Source organism: Grammomys surdaster, unplaced genomic scaffold, assembly GCF_004785775.1.
Source record: "Grammomys surdaster isolate TR1022 unplaced genomic scaffold, NIH_TR_1.0 125408, whole genome shotgun sequence".
NCBI classification, from domain to species: Eukaryota; Metazoa; Chordata; class Mammalia; order Rodentia; family Muridae; genus Grammomys; species Grammomys surdaster.
In genome coordinates this window covers 1,089,141-1,111,230 of record NW_021620278.1, presented here as the reverse complement: position 1 = coordinate 1,111,230, position 22,090 = coordinate 1,089,141, and the positions used below count along the sequence as shown (strand labels likewise).

Here is a 22,090-nt window from a genome sequence, read left to right as displayed (position 1 = left end):
AAGGCTGCTGCTGTTTGGACTTTGGTTGTCATAGCAATCCCAGCAGCTGTAGCTGCAATGGCAGTGACTGATATCGCTGTCATTATGGCCGCAGTTATACCAAAGTCTCTTTTTTGTCTGAATAATGATAGAGTAGAGGGTGTTTCAACAGGAACAGGAACCCATCGTGGCACTCTGGCAACCATGGCACGTTTAGCTTGTCCAACCGCCCAACACTGAGACATCATGCATGAATCATTAGTGCATTTTTCAAATGAGGAATTGGAAAGAATAAACAAGAAGGGTGGAAAAACACACACTGGTGTAGGTGAAAATACTGTTTGATTTACAATAATCTTGTTAACTCCAGTAATTAACTGAATAGGATTTGTCAACTGAGGGATCGGATCTGCACTCTGTTTCATCATAGTTCCATTAATAACTCCTGTAAAGGATGTTCTTCCTGTCGCTCCGCCCTGGAGAAAGGCTAGCGGGTTGAGGTCGGTACAACTGCCATTAACTCCACAGAGTAGCCATTTGTGAAAAGGATTCATACTAACGCTCTGTAGAAAAGGACCCTTTCTCATTACCGCATCAGCTCCAGGATCTCCCAATATATTGGGTGAAAAGGAAAAAGTTTCATTGGTATCTGCCCATCGTGTTACTCTGGATTGACAATCAGACCAGGGCAGAACAACTCCCTCATCTTCTAAACTACAAAAGGGAGAGACCTTAGGTTGACGAGGACGCTCTCCATCAATAAGTTTGGGTGATAAAAATGTTCCATCTATCCAAATGGCTGGTTGCAAAAAGGACTGTGAGAACTCTTTGACATAACTATTGTCCTTTTCATTATTATTCTTTTTGGTTGTTAATTTAACCCAACTTCTCTTTTCAAAAAACCACCCCAAGGTTCTCTTCGAGAGAGTTATACAGTTTCCTGTCTCAGTAGTCTGAAAACAGAGAGAACCCCGTTCAGGCAAGGAACGATTTTCTCCCAGGGGGGCATGCGTTTTATCATAGGGAAGATAAGGCAGCCCCATGGTTTTATTAGTTGTAAGAAATCTTGGAAACACCATGGCATCATGTCTAACAGGTATAGGTTTAGGAAAAGCAGATAATATAGCCCATCGTTGTTCTCCCCATATACTAGGAACCCAATTTTGGAGGATCCAAATTAGGACTGGAAGCATCTGCAGATGAATTCTTCGGGGTGTCATCTTCAGTTGTCACGAGCCTTCGCGTCAGTCGCTCTGGTAGCCAGAATGGATTGTCTTCCTCCTGTGGAAAAACACAGACCGCTCCCCTGGATCCTATTACAATAGGATCCGGGCCTTTCATTGTCCGGTCAAGACGTCCTTCCACTTGACCATCTCCTTTGGCCTATCAGGCTCTAAGCAATGATGGTCAGCAGCCGAATGGCCCTGACTATCTAAATTTAAAAAATTGAGGGTAAAGAGTGCTATAGAAACGGTGACTCGTGGCACTGAGGGTAGAGCTTCCTCGACTCCCCCTTTTTGTTTTAAAAAATAAGATTTAAGAGTACAATGAGCCCGTTCTATAATGCCTTGTCCTTGAGGATTGTACAGTAGACCTGTCAGGTGAGTCACCTCTATTTGGTGACAAAATTGTCCAAACTTTTGAGACATATAAGTTGAGAATTTTAGGCTTTCCCCAGGCACTCCAGGCCTCAAGGCAATGTTGGATAACATGTGTTGCCTTTTTTCCCGATAAAGGGGAGGCAAAAATAATTCCGGAACAAGTGTCAATAGAATCATGTAAATATTGAAGTCTCCCAAAGGATGGGATATGGGTAACATCTATTTGCCATGATTAATCATGTGTAAGTCCTCAAGGCTTAACATCATTATGAAAATTGAGGGCACTGAGAAGAAGTTTTTGTTATTTTACTTGTACACTTTCTAGAAATATTAAATTATAGTCTCAAGCTATTATTATTTTGGTGATATAAAGAATAAGATTGTATGGCCAATTGTTTCTATATGGTCTATAATTTGACTGGTATACAAATCTGTTCTGGCATTGTCCTGGGTTCTAGGCAATCCAATGAACCCTTAAATGTCTTGTAAAGAAACAGTACATGTTTCTTAAATTAAGCTGTATTTCTATAATTAACTGTAAAATTTGAGAATTAGTAATATCTAAAAAAGGCAACAATTTTAAGTAGTTACAAACCATGAGCCATAGCCATATCTGGCTATGAGTGTACCAATTGAAAGCTTGAATTTTCAGCATTTCAAACAGTGTCTACAGCACATAATTTAATTATTTGTGTTGAAGCAGAAGAAAATTCAAGAAAATGAACATGTGATATAATTACATATACTGTCTAATAAATTGATGAGGCATCTGTAAATATAGTAAATATTTTTTCTATGGGCTGCATGTAAATTTATAGGAAAAACAAAAGCATGTATAGAGAACAACTGTTAACAACTTGTCTTATGGATAATGATTATCAATTTTGCCTAAAAACTTTGCCAAGTAATAGGTCAAATATCATTATTTTCCAATAACCAACTTAATTTTTATTTGGAATAAAGAATTAGTATTTCATCTAAAATATTTTTAGGATTCTATCTTATAATCCTGTATTAACACTATAATTGTTTCAAAATAAGATGTTCAAACTTTACTTGTAGATAGATGAATCCACATTAATGGTTTCTTTGGCCAAGGTCTGTTGTGAGCACATGAGTAGCAATAATGTAAACAGCTAACAATGTATCATGGTCTATATCATTTATCTTTTAATGACTAATAGCTTATTCTATACTTTTACAAAGCTATCTATCCCTCATCAGTTAACTCTCGAGGGGAATTAGGATTTGTATCTCCCTTGAAAACATCAAACAGAGGTTCAAGTCCTCTTATGGTAGGTTTAAGATGAGGTTTTAGCCAATTAATATCTGTTAACTTGATTTTTAAGAATCATTAAAAGTAAACCAATTTTTGTATGTATGCCTGTAAGCCAGAAGAGGGCGCTAAATCTCACCACAAATGGTTGTGAGCCACCACGTGGCTGCTGTGAATTGAACTCTTAATATTTTTAGTTGTGTGTCTAGCCTTTAACGGCTGAGCCATCTCTCTAGCTCCCATTATCCATTCTTATTGGAATTTTTTGTGTGACAATCTGTTTAAGATGTAACTGAATTTTCAAATATTAAAAGATATTGTCTTTGAATTTTTCTGGAGCAGCAAGTACTCTAAAATTTTGAAACTCATTGTTTTAGAGCAAGGGCGTACAGAAAAACTCTTTTTAGAGATATCAGTTAACAAAATGAATAAAATACACTGAGAGATTTAAATGTTTAACTTCTGTATTAAAGCAACAACAAATTTTTATATAAGACTATTAATCATTCTTTGAGGCAGTCTTTTAATGACATTGTTTCATGGACTCTCAAGAATCACTAATAAATTCATTGGATTTAAATCTCATCACCTTTACCAGGATGTAAAGGAACAATAAAAACAGTCTTTTAAATCTATAATAGTTCTATGTATTTACTAGAATGGTAACTGACGTAGGCAAGACAGGCTGTAATGTCTCATTAGTTTCATAAATCTTAAATTTGAACTTTGTTTTTGGTTTAACTGAATAAGCAACTCTTTTTAGTTGAATGAGGGATCAGATAAACACCAAGTTAAAGGCACTCTTGTCTTTTAATAATTGTTACATCAGCCCCAGTATCTATTAATTTTTATTGGGGAGAGCAGCTCTTACTGTATTTTGTCAAACATTTGGAGTCATTGCCATAGCGGCAAATCTCTCAAACTTCATGGCTGTAAAATTAGCATCAAACCCATGTTTTTGAACTGACTCAGCAAGTTCCTTAATAGAAATATATTTTACCGATGTGTAAACGCAACTTCTTTTCGCAGCTTTAAACACTGGAAAGGCTTGAAACATCTTTTTTTTATCTTCTTCTGAAAGGAAGGTGGTTGCACCGCGCTTGTCTGCATAAGGCGGCGGTGCGCTCAAAATTGCAGCAGGGAGTGCTCCCTGGGAATTCTAGGGGGGCGGGGGAGCTGTAAACGCACGCTTTCTAATCCCCGCCTTCCTTTGTTCTCTATTCTGCGGCTGCAGCCGCCCACGTGAATGGAATCCTTTCGCCTCAAAGAGGACTACTTCTTCATCTCCTTCCGCCTCATAACGGACTATTTTTCCATCTCTCTCCAGTTCCCGCTTGGAGGAACCAGACCTCCCCATTCATATTCATATAATTTCAGATTTTGCAATTCCTCTACTGGATATAGAGGCTTTTTCTTCGTAAAAAAAAAAAAACTCTTCCAGAGACCCCTTCGGCCCCTCTTTCCCTCCCGCAGATCCAATGTCTGGGGAATTTCTGTAGACATGTCTACCCAAGCTTCCATTTGAGCTTGTAAGCGCTTCCGCCCAGAACCAGTTTCTGATAGGTTCGTATCCTGAATCTGTCTCAAAATTCCCTGACTCACCACAATAGCTGAACTATACTTTTGATCCTGTAATTTCCACAATGAGCGTGTGCCTGGCCTCAACTTTCCATTCTGCTGTTCCTTAATCAGATCTCCTTCTAGCCTGTCCCAGGAGGCGAGTGTCAGCGTTCCCATGCAGGCAAACGGATCTCTCTCCCTAACAAAGTTTTCTCTGCAGAGCCAGTCACAATTGACTGCAAGGCCACATGCTGTTTGTTCCCTTATCTCCGGGAGAATCTGACTCTCAGGGAGAAGGGCTCTGTAGCTCACTCGTGGCTAATTAATTATGCTAAGCCTCTGCCTGCTCGTAAAAACCACCACTCAAAGCTCCTAGAGCCAAACTTTTTCCTGCCTTGTAAAAACCCCAGCTGCTGAAACTTGGCAGCCCGGAACGGCTGCTGGAAGGGGGGGCAGGGCCGGTTCAAGCGGCGGCAAGATTTAAACAGGCAAACTGGTGAAAGCAATACAACAGCAGGAGGAAATGGGTGAAAGCTGGCACTAAGATAACAAAATTTTCACTGCTGTTTGTGATTTAGGGGAAATATGAAAAGATTCAGGATTAACCATACCTCTCTGATTCTGCTCTTCACTGCAGTCCGTTTTTTGACGTTTTACTCCGGATGGGAGGACCTCTTCTCCGCAGGGTACCTTTGAATTTCCCACGTTTCGGCACCACTTATGTCGGTGGCGTGTACTCGCCAGCGAGATAACACAGACACCAAAGTTCTTCAGCAGATCTTTATTACGATGTTATAGAGGAAAGACCCGCTGGAAAAAGGCCGGCTGGTGGAAACCGGCTGGGAGAAAAGGCCCCGAGCCCCGAGAAGGTCCTGGTTAAATACCCCTTGGAGTGATGTGTACATATCTGGTTGGTTAATTGCCCATAAAATCCTATATGCCACGGGAAGGGCTTGTGACTTCTCGTGCTTCTCCCTCACACAAAGACAGTAAATTACAGAACTTGTGAGAGCATCGGATTGCCAGCGCTGTCTCTGCTTTCCACGGCTCTCTACACCTGGATATGGAAAAACATTTGTCACGAAGTACCTGGAACTTTTCATGAATCAAAAATGAAAGATGACTACACGTGACAAAGGATATACATGAATGAAGCAGAAGATTCAATAGAAAATGTCTCTGTCTGAGAATTTCGGTTTACTCTATATGAGACTCCTTCACACAGGTCACACACATTCAGAGTCCTTTTCCTAGGAACCCTGAAGAGGAGCGAAAAAGACTGCAAGGAAACTATTTTGACCAACATAAAAAAGATAGCTGAAATCCAACAAGAAGTGTCTCCAACTACGGCTGGCCAGGACCTAGTTAGGTCTCAAAGAAACTCTGGACAAATGGCTAACTGGGGTGCCTATTAACATGTCAATATGGACATAGCTGCCTAGCTGCTTTCTTGACTCCTTGTTTCTCTCTTAGCCAACCCCTCTACCTTTCCTTTTCTTCATCCATACCCCTCCCTGTCCTTCCACTGGCTGGTTATGTCTGGACACAGCTAGATACCTCTGATTGTTTTCTCCCTCACAATGTAAAGTCCAAAATTAACCCATACGTACCACCTGCCCAAGAACCAGGTACCTACCTGAAAGTACTGGACCAGTTGCAAGTCTTAGGAAAATATGAAGACTCATTATAAACTAAAATGCCTTATCTGATTGTCTAGAAACCTTTGTAGCTCCGAGCAGTGGTGGCACACGCCTTTAATCCCAGCACTTTGGAGGTAGATACAGGTGGATTTCTGAGTTCGAGGCCAGCCTGGTCTACAGAGTGAGTTCCAGGACAGCCATGGCTACAAAGAGAAACCTTGTCTCAGAAAACCAAAAGAAGATGAAGAAGAAGAAGAAGAAGAAGAAGAAGAAGAAGAAGAAGAAGAAGAAGAAGAAGAAACCCTGACCCTTGGACAAGATGTAACATTTAATAAAGCTTGCCCACATGGTGGAAGTGGTCTTTCTCTGGTGACAATCATGGTTAACAGAACCTGCAAAATTTCTTCTCCTCAGTCAGACCTTTCAGCAATCCTGACATCACTTTTGACTATAAATTAAGGTGTTACATTTATAACTAAGACTAAGAAGACATATTTCTGAAGGCTATATATAAATCAAAGAGTACATATAGCTCAGTGTAAAATTAATGGACTGTATAACTTTACTCAGTAAATGTTAATATTTGCAGCCAATATGATGGTGCTTCATAATGTACATTTTCTGAATCAGTCAAATCTGCACTGGATCCTCATATGACTCATATCTACAACGCTCTGTGCAGATGCATACAAATTCATTCTCCTGGCAAAGGCTACTCTCTTGAAATGACAAATGGAGGAAGAGAGGAGTTAAGAATGCATGGGTGAATTTTAATTCTGGGAGCTTTATTACTACTCTAGCAAAGAGAATCTCCATGCATAAGCCAGAGATATCACAAATGATCTACAAGATTATTTCACAAGAATATTATGGAAACCATAAAATTAATTAAACATTACTTTCAACCCCAGTTAATAGCGTTATGCCCAGACCATGAAACCGAAAAGATCTCCAGGACTCATCTCTGATGAAATTCACATGAGGGGTTTATTCCAGTTGAGGATGTAAACCTTCTCTGATGCACCAGGTTAGCTGAGTGACCACAAGGTTTAGGGTAAGAAATTTTTTATAGGAAAAAACCACAAGTGGGGGTGTCTAATCCTTGCCATTATATTGTTTGGATAAGGGGTTTATAGGCAAGTTGACTTTTGAAGTGAATGGTCTGCTTTAGGCTCCAAGGCCACAATGGGTTTGGCCTGGCCATCTAGAGAACATCTGCCCATTCATTAAGAGCTTCTACTGAAGAGAAGCAATTACCCCCCTCTGGGTTCACAAGGCAGTGTTGCTAGAGTTGCTAGTGAATGCTACCTCCTGAGGGAAAATATGCAGGAAAGGGAGGCTTGCTAGGGAACATTATCTCTTCAGGGCAAACTACTCAGGAAAGAATGCAGTAGGTGCTGTAACACTTGGCAGCTACAGCTGGCCAGAAATATCTTCTTGAGACCTGATTTTTGGTCTAAACTTGGGTCTCCAAGCCTGGCTTAGGTTCCTCATTTATTAATATGATCTCAAACTTCCTGATAATTGTAATATATTCAGAACATAATAGTGAGAGTAGCTGCAGAAAATGCACCCCTGATCCTCACCCAGCTTCCAGGACAAACTGGTGACTGGTGACTCCCAGAATGCTCACACAGCAACAGCAGCTTAAGGAAGATTTCTGGTATGTCAAATGCTTGTCTCTAGTCTGCCACCTTGAACTCCTGACAATGAGAACAGCCAAGATACACAGAGAATACTGAAATCGAGGGATTTTTTTTATCACTATGGATTGATTCCTTGGAGTAACTCCTGGATCCACTCAATATTCAGAAACTTCTTGGTACATGTTTCTAATAAACCCACCTACTTTGAATTCTTAATTACTTAGCTTTTCAGCATGTCTCTGATGTTTCTATTTCTTTGTTTGTTTTTCCTTGAATTAGTGCTTACTTGCTTGTTTTCATTGTTTTCTTGAACTCATCTCATCATGCAGGTGTTCCCACTCTCCTCATCAGGAACTGTAAGAATAAAAATTAAAAACAACTTGGCAAGGACCACCGGACGGCTTGCTGAGCTTGCTGAGAATAGCCATAATAAAAATATCCAGGGGCAGAGTGACCAAAAATTGTAGAGACAACCAAGGACATGCGCTGACAAACCTAAACATGCTCTAGTGAGAAATGGGCCACCTGGTGTTTTTCTCCCCTTCTTGGAGGTCTGTGGTTTCATGATCAAAAATAGCAAGTCATCCTGCCCACCAAAATGATTGCTTACACAAAAATGCTGATGTTTGAAATATCCAATTATATGTAACCGCGTCACAATTTCCCGCTTTCCCCTTCCCCCCTTGCACTGTCCCCTATAAAAGTCCTGAGCTCTCGGGGGTCTGGATCGATTCTCTCCCCTGCATGGGATGCATTTCGATCCGAGGGCCCCGTCAGTAAACTGCCTTTGGGACTTGAGTCAGGGGTCCTCTTCGGGGGGGGGGGGTCCTTACATGTGGGGGCTTGTCCGGGATTTTCGAGACCACCCAGGACACCGGAAGACCCCTTGGAGATAGGTGTGTGTGAGTGAGTGCAGTGCGTGAGTGACTGCGGTGTGTGAGTGAGTGCGGCTCCTCTGTTTTTGCTGTTTCTGTGTTTTGGTTTCAGTTTGTGAACAGAGCAGCTGCCACTGTAGACCATAAGTTTCTCAATGGCTGTGGAGGCAGACGTGCTAAGGCCTGCAGGCTACAGCTCTTGGGGGATGCTCCAAGAGTGGAAGAGAGTCAGGAATACCCGACTGCCCTGTTTCTGAATGGAGGAGACGGAGTGCTCCTGCTAGAGGGGAAGACATGGAATCCTTCCCCAAGTGAGGTCGCATTTGGCTGGTTCTATAAAACCAGACGCGGACAAGTGTGTCTGACTGCGTTGGTCTTGTGTGTTTGCATTTTTGTTGTAATTTTGTTGAGTTTTGTCATGAGACAGACAGACTGTGACCACATGATTATCTTTGACTTTAGACCATTGGACTGAGGGTAGGGTGAGAGGACCGAAAAGAAAAAAAAAGAAAAAAAACCAGAGAGATCCGTAACTTGAGTCTGGGGTTGGGCTGCGGCGTGGCCGGGTGCTGCTGCTCCCTCTCACGCGTGCTGGAAGAGGGAGCATCCGGGAAAGTACGGGCCCAGGGGTGGCGGGTCCAGCCTCTCGCGGGCCAGAGGGAGAGGAACCCTCGGGCCCCTGGTCTGGGTCGGAAGTCCCGGACACACAGGCTAGTGTTGGATGTGCCTTGGGAAGGAGACGGGCTCCGGTGTGTGGTCCTGGCCGAAAGTGCGCTGACGGCCATGAGGTGGCGCTGGCGAGCCATGGGCAACACCATCTGGAAAACAGGAGGCAGAGTCTGAGGGCCCCGCAGTGCAGGATGGCAGTGAGGGCCAGTTCTCGTGAGACACTGTTAAGATTTGCTGAAAAAGACAGGCCACCTTTGGGACTGAGAGATAGAGAGGAATGCAATTTTCGAAACACCGGATGTAGGCGCTGGCAGAGCTGAGAGGCTTTCCAACAACAAGCCAAGATGACGGTGGCGACCAGGAGACTACATCTCCCAGCATGCAGTGGGGTGAACTTCTTATCTGTTACTTCCTGAGACTCTATATGGCTTTCAGGACCTGAGATTGCCTCCTCTCAGACCTGGCCTTCCCAAACACAAACAGTAATACTGCTCAGAGTGATAAAAAAAAAAATAGAGACAACAGCAGATAGATACAGCTTTGTCGGGGTGTGTGTGTGTGGAGACATCATGTGGTTGCCCATGTGAGAAAGTCTCACAAACATGATGCAGGGGGCGGGGCCAGAGCCACTTTTCCCCCCACAGGGAACTGGGAACTGAGTGGGGAGGGAGCAGAAGCTAGAGGTCTCTTGACAAGAAAGTGCAGCCGGCCGGCGGGGAGTACCTTCAGAGAGACATAGGCTTTAACACAAGTCATTATACTTACAACACTTACTAACTGAAATACCATTTGCTTGTTAACAGTGTATCTTTAACAACAGAAAGAAACTTCTTCTTTATAGTCTCTGCTTCAGACAAGATTTACCTCTTTCTCCAGGGTCGGAGGCCAGTTATGACCGCTTATAGACATGTTTGAGAAAAATGTTTCATTGTAGAGATGAGAGAAGACACAACTATGGACATCTACAAACATCCATGCTGCAAGCTAGTGGTAGCTAGAAAATTTCAAAGCTAGAAAACACAGGTACTACTTTTAGCTTAAACAGTGCTGTGTTTACTTCGATACCCACTTGTCTCATCCATAAAGCAAAAATGTGAGCTGGATACATCTCTAAAGTATCTGTTCCTAGACTTCCATGATCCTAATGATCTTAGCTCCTTTGTGTCACTTTTATTTTTATTCTTTTGCAAAATGCAGTTTATAATGGTGACTTTCTTCAGTGATGATGAAAATATGCTTTTCAAAGACATTTAGAGCTATATAAATGCAAAGTAGTTGCAGTCTGGTTTAGATAATGTTCAATGCTCTCTGTTAGCTTTCAAAAAACTATGACAATGTCTGAGCATTTGTTGCATTGCCTTGTGATATGTTTAGTAGATTGAGTCTAAGAATGTTCTCTTGCTGCTATTGTTTTTTCTTTTACATTGCTTTTTAATAACTGCACTTGTTAATCACTACTTAAAAGAGTTTCATAGCATTTGTGAATCCAAGACCTTATGTGAAAATAATGTTTTTAAGTTAACTGCCTCGTTTCTGTGATACAAAAGATGAACAAACACCTAGAAACTCAATCACTTCGTCTAATGGGACTGCTCTCCAGCATGGCATTCTCAGACCTCTCAGCATGGTTTAATTTCTGTTATATAGTATGCCTAGGAAAATTTTACTTACATCTGTGAACTTCATGACAGAGAAGGTTACAGATTAACTAAAACCAGTGTTACAAGAATGCCATGAACCATCCTTAAGTGCGAATATTATAACTGAGCCAGGGTCCTCTAGATAAACAGTAATTGTTATTAGCTCTGAGGGTTGTGAGACTTAGAAAACAGGCTCTGCTGAGTTCTAGAAAAAGAAGGATTTTGGCCAAAGTGCAGGAGAGAAAGACAAGAGATAAGATAAGACTTAGAAAGACACGAAACCTGGGTGACTGAAGGCAGAAGCCGGGTGGAAGAAGAGTGATACAGCAATGCTTACTGGAAAAAGATCAGTGTGCTTATGGTAAAGAGAAAAAACAGACCCTCTGAAGAGAAAACTGAAAAGAAGAGAGTGTTCCCCTTAACTTGGTGTGCAGTAGGCTTCAGTGAGGTACAATAAGAATATAGAGATAGGTGTTTAGACTCTGAACATGAAAGAGAAAAAGAAAGTGTAGACAGTGAAAGAGAACGGAGAGAAGATGAAGATAGAAGGGAAAAGAGGCAGAGAAAGTTTATCATAAGAGAGAGACAGAGGAAAAAAAAAAGAAGAAAGGCTAAAGATAAAGTTACAAAGAAAGAGATAAGAAAGTAGAAACATTGTCCAGAGAGAAAAAAATATAGATTGAGAACACAGATGAGTGAGAAAATTAAAGGAAAACTAGAGAGAAGACAGGCGAGATTACAGGCAAGAAAGATTGTGGCCGCAGTAGTTAGTAAGAGAGTAAAAGAGAGAGAGAAAACAGGACCTAGACAGATAGAGAACCTGGACACTGGGCTGGGGCCATAGGCTGAACAGAGCAGAAGAAACACAGTGATGCTGCTGACGCTGTCCTAGAGCTAGATGGAAGAACACTATGTGGCTGCCATGTAAGAGTAGAACTGTTGACCTAGAGAAAAGACGAGTGTCCCACTCCTTCCTGGTCATCCCAGAATGTCATATGCCTACATTTAACTTCTTCAGTTTGCTCCCACCAGAGAAGACTTTTGATATCATCAACTATTCAGCAGCCCCCTGAATGATGGACACATTATCAGAGCCTGTTGCTGACTGAAAGAGTGACATTTTCACCACTGGCCATGTTGAATCCTGCCACCTTGCTGCCTGTGACGGATGACTCCTCTCTCATCCATGACTGTGTTGATATCCTGGCAGAAGAAACAGGTACTTAGAGTGACCTGAAGAACCAGCCCTGGCCAAGAAGTCTGAACTGGTAATCGAATGGCGGAGGCTACATGATAGATAGAAAACACGGAACTTGCTGGGTTGTGACAAATAGACTTAGATGGACATTCTTAAAATTCATCTAACTGGCTTGCTGTTCTGCTGTCATCTGAGATACGAGACATCCTTGCAGAAAAATAACACTGCTCACAGTCTTGAAAATGAACAGTAAGTTACTTTCGTCTTGACGCTAATGTGCTGTTATACCAAGGCTATTTATTTGTCTGAGAAGTTCCACTAAAACCGAGGTTGATTCAGTGTCCGGGCGGCTCGGGCCTGCTTTGAACATTCTAATTTTTTCAAAATGAACACTTCGGGCCCCAAGGGACACTCAGCTAAGAACATCAAGGGGGCACCAGACTTGCCCTCCAGTGGACCTCGTCTAACCTAACCCTGAAACCTAGAGGTTGACTGACTGTATTCTATAGAATCAATAATGCTACTGTGTGATAGAGAAAGAACTGTGCTATCTTCAGTGACGAGAGAATACAAGTCACTCATTTTTTCCACTCTTTTAATAACCTCTTCCAACGTGAGGTTGACATTGGCCAAATCAAGGTTGTCTTGATCAGTTCCTAGCAGATCTTGAAATATTTGCCATTTGATTCCTTGCCTCTGTTTGAAAATGAGTTCATCCACCAAGAAATTAAGATAGAGGCCTTTATTTCGGTATGCATCCACATTTGACCATTTAGTGGTCTTGAACAGAGTGACAAACGTGACAATGAGCCAGGAGGGCAGGCCCACCAATCTGCAAATGACCTGCGAATGTGGCGACACAGAACTCTTCAGACTCCACCGAGAGTCTGAAGAACAACACTGACACCTGTTCCAGCTGACGGGCTCCTCTCTCGGGCCTGTGTAAGTTTGTTAATAAACCTGCCTTGATTGCCCAGATAAGTCAGGGACTGGCCACACAGCTAGAGATTAATTAGAAATTACATTGTGCCTATAGGCTCCAGAGTTCAGGACAGGTAAAATAGATAAATAAAATACTAGCTTTTGTTAAGTCCAGAATAGATACCATTCAGCTACTGGTGTTAAGACAGAAACATGAGATTTTGAGAGATGAACCCAAAGATGTTGACCTGTGATTTTAAGATTAAAATCCTTTAAAAATAAAAAGAGTAGGGAATGTAAGAATAAAAATTAAAACAACTTAGCAAGGACCGCCAGACGGCTTGCTGAGCTTGCTGAGAATAGCCATAATAAAAATATCCAGGGGCAGAGTGACCAAAAATTGTAGAGATAACCAAGGACATGCGCTGACAAACCTAAACATGCCCTAGTGAGAAATGGGCCACCTGATGTTTTTCTCCCCTTCTTGGAGGTCTGTGGTTTCATGATCAAAAATAGCAAGTCATCCTGCCCACTAAAATGATTGCTTACGAAAAAGTGCTGATGTTTGAAATATCCAATTATATGTAACCACGCCAGAATTTCCCGCTTTCCCCTTCCTCCCTTGCACTGTTCCCTATAAAAGCCTTGAGCTCTCGGGGGTCTGGATCGATTTTCTCCCCTGCGTGGGATGCGTTTCGATCCGAGGACCCTTGTCAGTAAACTGCCTTTTGCCATTTTCATCAAGTCGGTCTCTCGTGTCTCCTTGGGTGCGTGCTGATCAGGACTTGATTCGGAGGTCCTCTTCGGGGGTCCTTACAGAACCAATCCCCAACTCTGTTGCAGGCTGACTTCCACACAACTGCAGCAGTCAGGATGTCCAAGACCTACTCTGCACAGCTTCCCCACAAGCTTGCTGCCAGTCTAGACCAGGACTGGAAGTAGTAGGACACTATACATGGATACTGAGCCCTTCAGATACAAGTGATCCTGACTAACTTCTCACATTGTGAGTCTAGCCCCCGGGCTAAAAAAACACAAAAGACAACAATCCCTCTGAGTTCTGATTCTCTGAACAGATTCTGAAAAACAAAGTAGAAGTAGGATAAAATACTCTTGGCTCAAACCACAGACCCTATATGTATTCCCTAAGAAGGGCAATTTACAAGATATCCAAGATACAAAACTGAAATCCCAGAGTTATGATCAAAGAGATTAAAGGCTATAAATCATGTAAATCCACTCAAAAAGGACATAAACAAAATGATTCTTGGGCAAGAAAATAATAGCAAATGCCTGAAGGACACGAGGACAACTTTAGATAAGAAAATTGAGTTTAATAAATGGTTAGAATCGGAAGGCCCTGCTGGGCATAGGTGGAAGAAGAGATCCTTGACCTCATGAAGGCTGGACACTCCAGGGGGTGGGAATTTGAGGGTGGGGAGGTGGGAGTGGGGGGGGTAGGTAGGGGTTACATCCACAGAGAAGAAGGAGGAGGGGTGAGGGGATAGGGGGCTCCTGGGTGGGTGGGGGATGGGGTAAGGGGACAACGTATGAAATGTAAATAAAACATCCAATAAAAAAAGAAAAGAAACACCAAAATAAATTTTAAAACACCCAGAAACAAAAATGTATTAAGACGAATAATAAGAACTCATAGAGAACCTGCGGGAGACAGATTATCACACTTGAGGCAAGGTAGAGTAGCTGGATGCCTCATTCAAAGTAAATGATGGTTTAAAATAATGTTAGGTTAAGGCACAATATTATTTACAGCTTGAAGTGGGAGGTAAAATAGAGAAACCCCTTTAGAAATCTGTCTAGATTTTTCTCAAAAGAAAAAGGGAAAGGAAATAAAAACTAAATATACAGCTACAATACTGACCACACTGTTTAGCCAATTGTTCATAGACGGTTTTCTGATTGTTCTCTATAATTCTCTGTGTACAAACATGAACATCTGCATATGCTGGGGAAAGGAGACTCCAGAATTACCCAAGTCTCTTTAAAGATTCTACCTCAGAAATCAACTCTTTTCATGACTATAATGAGGACCAATATTCTCAGGTGATTTCTGAGTTTCAAAAGCTGTTGTGATGATTGTGACAGGTTAAACTGGATTCCAGCTCAGCCTGGAGGTGAGAGCTCAGAAACACTAGTACAGACCTGGGGATCTGTCCTTAAAGCAAAGGATTCTGAGCCCATGGACACCTTTCAGATAGCAGGGCTACTTGTTTTCCATTTTGGTGAGTTTTATTCTTTTTCATATTATGCTTAGGAAAAAATATTGTCACCAGCTAGTAAATTCTGCATAAGTGAATAGATTAAACATAATGGTGATTAATAATGCATCTGCGATGAGTTAAGGAAAGAAACATAAGCCTTTTCCTCAGAGCGAAACTAAGTGTGAGTCTAATGTTGAATTCTCTACTTCCTGTCCCCTGTGCCTTCCATCCTCTGTCTGTCTGTTGCCTGCCTTTGAATCTGTGACTACCTGAAGGCTGTCTTGTGTATCTCTCCCTGTGAGTCTTCCTTCGGCCTCTTTGTATCTATCAGTGTACTCTGTATGTATCTGTCTGTTATCTACTTGTATTTTCATGACTGGCCTTAGGAAAGAGCTGTGCAGTGTTTATGGAATATCATGGAAACCATCACACAATGAATGGGATAGTGTACAGAAATCTACAGAATTTTTAAGAGGACTAGGTAACTGGTTCCCCATGTTTAAGACCACAAACATGTATACACATCACTGTATATCAATCAATACCCATAATGGTATATTCATTTTGGAAGGTTGCTTTAAGCCTCTGTATTTCATGCTTTCAGCAAATAATACTCATGCAGACTCTGGACAGGGCATGAAAGAAAATACATATTTACAAGTATACCTATGCATCAGATTAGGTTTTAAAAGTTGATAACAAGGGAAACTAAAAGGAAAATAAAATTTGTTTTAACATTGTTCTTTGAAAAATATGTCAAGCCGGGTGGGGTGGCGCATGCATTTAATCCCAGCACTTGGGAGGCAGAGGCAGGTGGATTTCTGAGTTCCAGGCCAGCCTAGTCTACAGAGTGAGTTCCAGGACAGACAGGGCTATACAGAGAAACCCTGTCTCGAAAAACCAAAAAAAAAGAAAGAAAGAAAGAAAGGAAGAAAGGAAGGAAGGAAGGAAGGAAGGAAGGAAGGAAGGAAGGAAGGAAGGAAGGAAGAAAGGGACAGAAAAAGAAAAAGAAAAGTATGTCAAATGATCAAGTTGAGTTCAGAATAGGATCAGAGTTTAAATCTTAAATTTCTTCAAGTTGCATTAAATCTTGTTGTACAAAATTCCCCATCTATTAGAAGGTAAAATCTTTTGTATAATGCATTGCCACACTTATGGTTCTGCCAATGCATTAGAAAGCTCCATGGAGCAAGACTCCATGGAGTTCTGCTGGCTCTACTCTTTTAAGATGTTTGTACAAAAATAAAAATTGAAAAGTGCCATCTTATAAGTGTATGAAGGTGTTTGGACTGATTTCTCTGAATACTGAAAGATGCGGAGTCCCTTTGATCTTGTCTTTTCCACTGGGTTACATCAACTGAGTTATTGGCCAAACAGTTTTCATAAAAATACCCAAGCAACTCAGGCCATTGACAACAAAAGGTGTTTTTCACACACTGACAGCAAGTCCTACTCTCTAAAGACAAGACTATTACAACTCACTGGATATGAAGAGGTCAAGCTGGTGTCTTCAAGATTCTTTTGTGTTTCAGGGTCCTTGTTATGGGAAGGTACACAAAGTGAAATATATACATTGACCCAACCACAAAGCCTTTGCTCTATAATCTGTCCTTTGTTTAAAATATGCTAAATTGATGTCATAAATTTATTTGTAATAACTAACCCATATCTGACTTGGCTAAAATACCAAAAAGCATACTGGTTAAATGATATATATCTGTATGCACATGTGTGTATGGACATGGGTATAGTGGGAGATTTTTGGGGACACATCAGTGTTAAAAACGATGTAAAGAGCCGGCCAGTGGTGGCGCACGCCTTTTATCCCAGCACTTGGGAGGCAGAGGCAAGTGGATTTCTGAGTTCAAGGCCAGCCTGGTCTACAGGGTGAGTTCCAGGACAGCCAGGGCTACACATAGAAACCCTGTCTCTGTAAGGACCCAGAAAGAGGACCCCCAACTCAAGTCCCGATCAGCACGCACCCAAGGAGACACAAGAGACTGACTTGATGCAATGGCAAAAGGCAGTTTACTAACAAGGGCCCTTGGATCGAAACTCATCCCACACAGGGGAGAGAATTTCGATGAAGACCCCAGGAAGTTTAGAACTTTTATAGGGGGAGGCACAAGGGGGAAGGGAAAAGCTGGAAATTCTGGCACAGTTACATATGATTGGATATTTCAAACATCAGCACTTTGTGTAAGCAATCATTTTGACAGGCCGGATGGCCCACTATTTTTGACCATGAAGCCTCAGACCTTCTAGGATAAACACCAGGTGGCCCATTACTCACTTGGGCATGTTTAGACTGGTCAAGATATGTCTTTGGTTGTTTCTACATTTCTGGTCACCTCGTCCCTAGAGGGGCTTGATATTTTTATTATGGCTATTCTCAGCAAGCTCAGCAAGCTGTCCTGCGGTCTTTGCCAAGTTGTTTGTGGTCTCTGCTGAGCTGTTTTATTTTTTACTCTTACATCTCGAAAAACTAAAAAAAAAAAAAAAAAAACAAAGAAAATAAAAGAAAAAAATGATGTAAAGGAGATTTCTATATTGTTTAAATCATATTGTTAAACTCAACAGGCTCAGAGAGGAAGATCTATGTGAGCTAGATGCCATTCTAATTTCCATATCAGCAGAGGTGAAAGTAAGTCCTTTCTGCAGGGTGAGACTCTGTTTTATAAACAGTAAACTGAAACAAGAAATTTTTTTTATATGTACAGTGATGCACACCTATAAATCAGTACAGAATTAGAGAAGAGGGGATGTCTGTAAATTCAAGGCCAGTCTTGCCTACAAAAGAACTTCTAGCACAACCTCCCTCTTCTGCCTAAGACCTGAGATTGCAGTTACGTGACATAACCTGGTGTATTATTTATTTTTGTATTTATTTAGAGACAGAGTCTCCCCGTGGGTTCTTGGCTGATCTGCAACTCTATGTAAACCAGGTTGACCTTGAACTAAAAGAGATCTAATAAGAATGTTACAGCCAGGCAGTGGTGGCGCACTCCTTTAATCCCAGTACTTGGGAGGCAGAGTCAAGGAGATTTCTGAGTTCGAGGCCAGCCTGGTCTACAGAGTGAGTTTAAGGACAGCCAGGACCACACAGAAAAACCCTGTCTCAAAAAAAAAAAAAAAAGAAGAAGAAGAAGAAGAAGAAGAAGAAGAAGAAGAAGAAGAAGAAGAAGAAGAATGTCACGATAAGACAGTACATCTTCATAGGTATGCAGACATCTGCTCAAAAGGGCCTAAACTGAAAACAATCGCAGATGAAGGGAGTTTTCACATTGCTGTGAGACCCAAGGCAGTGTCCTCCACTCCTAGTTCCATAGCATGCAACTTCCAGACTTCTCCTGACAAGGAGGAGCTTCTAGTCCTTCAGGCCCTCAGCCCCTCTTCTGAGTTCTCCTGTTATAAAACCAGCTTCAATAAAGGAATGATTCTTCCCATCTATTCCAAAAGTTTCCTATCCCCACACTGCCCCTTCAGTTGTCCTGCAGTTGAAGAGAAGTTTCTTTTCCCTGAAACATAATCCCATAGTCCAGGTGGGTTCCTACAAATGTAGTCAATGGAAGACCTAGGAATGACCACCAGGCTTCTGTAAAGTGGATCCTGTTAATGTGTATCTTACAATGCTCTTCCATAAACATTAAATGTTCCAAAGCCAGTCAGCCTCGGTTTCCATGCTCTTCGAACATGATAGGGTTAATTTCCATGAGCCAATGACTTGCATCTTTCTCAAACTGCACGTGTCCTCCACATAAATCCAATAGTGAGTCTACCTGAACCTATTTCATACACTCACACCATATGCTTGCTGAACTGTAGACAAGAAGTATGTGTATAAATGGTTACAGAATGAAGACAATCATATTTTGTGAGAGGTAAAAGGTACTATGTGTTTTCACTATGCACTATTTGAAGTTCTTCCATGACACTGGATATCTCAGTATATCTGGGATCATGATATCTAAGCCACCAACCAGTGAGGTTTATATCCACTGAACATGTGAAATTGGAATCACCAGAGATTCTCCAGCTGGCTGCAATTTAAAAACTGTTAAGAGATATGCCAGACACATAACTTTAAGCTGCTTGGCGTGTGAGATTCAATATGCCTGATACAGTAATTGACAGAAATTACCCATGAACATTTGATAGCAAGGGCCTCTACTGTCTCTAATAGTTACTAGAGTCTACTAATAATGAGGTCCTGTTTCAACAAATTCCATACTGAGATCAACTTAAGTTTATCACCGAGCAGTTGTTTCTCACAAGTGGAACAATTTCCTTACTTTTCTAATCAAGAAAGATATGTAGTGATATGGATTAGTTCACTGTAACCCTTGATTTTTTTTCTTAGATACTAATTATCTGAGCCTTCTTGATTTTAGTTAAAATATTCTGCATTACAGCATCACCTTGGAGTAAAGATTTTCTCATCATTTTCTAAATGTACTTCCAAATGTATTTCCAGAGTGTTTGGATTTATAAACTGTGCATGAGCATGTATATCGTCTACTACACCAAAAATATTCCTTTAAAGATTTACAGACCATAGAATTTGTATATATGGACTTACACATGAATTTAAGATGAAGATAATACCTTCATAGTGACTTTGTGTGATTTTGTTCAGTGTATGTTCTGAGAGGTGTAAAATGTTAGCATTCTCTAAATGATTTAGAAAAGAATGGAAATCAAAGCATAAGTATGAATGATTATCCTGGAAAACAATGAAGCCAAGTTTTCATTAATTTTTTGCTACACTTATACTCCTTTGAAATCAAGAGAGAAAGCACACTTACTGATGGGGCTGTGAAAGTCTCTACATGTTTCTGTATAAAGTCTTTATAACTTAACCTAGTACTACTATGGCAATAAGCCTGCAATATTGCACACAATCTTCCTTTTAGTTAACACCAACCATTATTTCTTTCTTTCTTTTCCTTCCTTCCTTCCTTTCTCTTTCTTTCTTTCTTTCTTTCTTTCTTTCTTTCTTTCTTTCTTTTTTCTTTTTTGGTTTGTTTTTTCGAGACAGGGTTTCTCTATGTAGCCCTGGCTGTCCTGGAACTCACTCTGTAGACCAGGCTAGCCTCGAACTCTGGAACTCAGAAATCCACCTGCCTCTGCCTTCCAAGTGCTGGTTTTAAAGGCATGTGCCACCACCACCTGGCTCTAATCATTATTTCTAATTCAGTGTTTCTAACCTTTGTAATACTAACCACTGACACACAATTTTAATTATTCATATGTGAGCAGACGAACCTGGAGTTGAATGAATGTTTTCTCAGTTCTAAGACCATTAGAAATATGTGTTTTCTGATGCTCTTAAGCAACACTCATGAAAGAGTCATACCAACTCCAAAAAGGTTGTTACTAACCGGTTGATAATCACTACTGTAATGGTTACATTACAGGTTTGCAGAAAATATCCATGACATCAGCATGTTTTATGAAAGACATTTGTTGGGAAGATGCAACATATATTCATCTAAGTAACCAAAGTGCAAACTGAAAACAACCAAGTCAAATTTGTTCAATCATTCAGCTTTATTTACAGGACAATGGGGACATAGTTGTTGAGCATAAAGGACATATAGTGAGTATTTATCCTGAGACATAAGACTAGCATTTGATAAGAATTATGAATACTGGATACTCAAAATACACTTCACATTTGTAGGTATAATATAGGATAAAGAACATGTATTCTCTGTTGCTCACTGTGTAAAAAACTCTTTTAAGTACAACTTGTCTGAATTTGTTCATTTGAATAAAATAAACAGAGTGATGCCAGATTTATTGCACATTTTGAGAGCTATTTTACACACCTTAATTATTTTCTCTTTGGAATGCATTATTTCTCTATCCATGAAAGTGTTATACAACACTATAGTCTTCTGGATTCCACACTCGACTTCATCTTGTAATATTGAGGGTGAACAAGGAAAAGTTTAATAAAAACTATCCTACACTGTCATATTTTCAGAGTTTCACCAGGCCAAAATAGTTGAGATTATCTAAAATTTGAACATTGCATGAAGGATTTTATAAGTATCTCATAATTGTATTAATTCTCTAGTGTATAGCATCAAATGTTGCAAAGAATACACCAGAGATATAATATATGCCACATTTTTCCCAACAGAAAAACCTTCCCCACTAAAAAGTTTTAGATGTTTCCATTGACCTGAAATAAAGTCAAAGATATTTCCACATGCATTACATTTGTTAAGATTCTCACCAGTATGAATTCTGTTAAATTCTACCAGATGCCAAAAGTAAAGGATTTACACTTTAAATACATTTGAAAGTTTTCCCTCCTTTAAGTATTCTCTAATAAATTTTAAGATGATATTTCTGGGTAGAGGGTTGTCTCATATACTTTATTTGTAAAGTTTCTATATTTCATAAAAACTCCGATAATTTCACAGATTGACATTGTGGGCAATGCGTTTGTCACATACACAATATTTGTAAGGTTTATCTCATGTATGAAATCTCTAATACCTTATCACAGTAACTATATGGGTAAATTATTTGTCACATTTATGTCCTTTGTAAAGTTTCTTTCCTGTATGGATTCTCTGATGACTTCTCAGACTGCTTCTGTAAGTAAAGCATTTACCACAATCACCACATTTGTAAGGTTTCTGTCCTGTGTGAATTTTCTGATGAACACTAAGATGTGATGGTTGGGCAAAGCATTTGTCACATTCACTACATTTGTAGGGTTTTTCTCCTGTATGAATTCTCTGATGCCTGTTCAGATTGGCTTTTTCAGTAAAGCATTTGTCACATTCAGTACATTTGTAAGGTTTCACTCCTGTATGAATTCTCTGATGAATACTAAGATGGGATTT

At 40.6% G+C, this 22,090-nt stretch overlaps 1 pseudogene; it reads right to left on the bottom strand.

Moving 5' to 3' along the window:
- Positions 1-22,090, bottom strand: part of LOC114637734 — a 109,560-nt pseudogene that overhangs the window by 80,208 nt on the left and 7,262 nt on the right.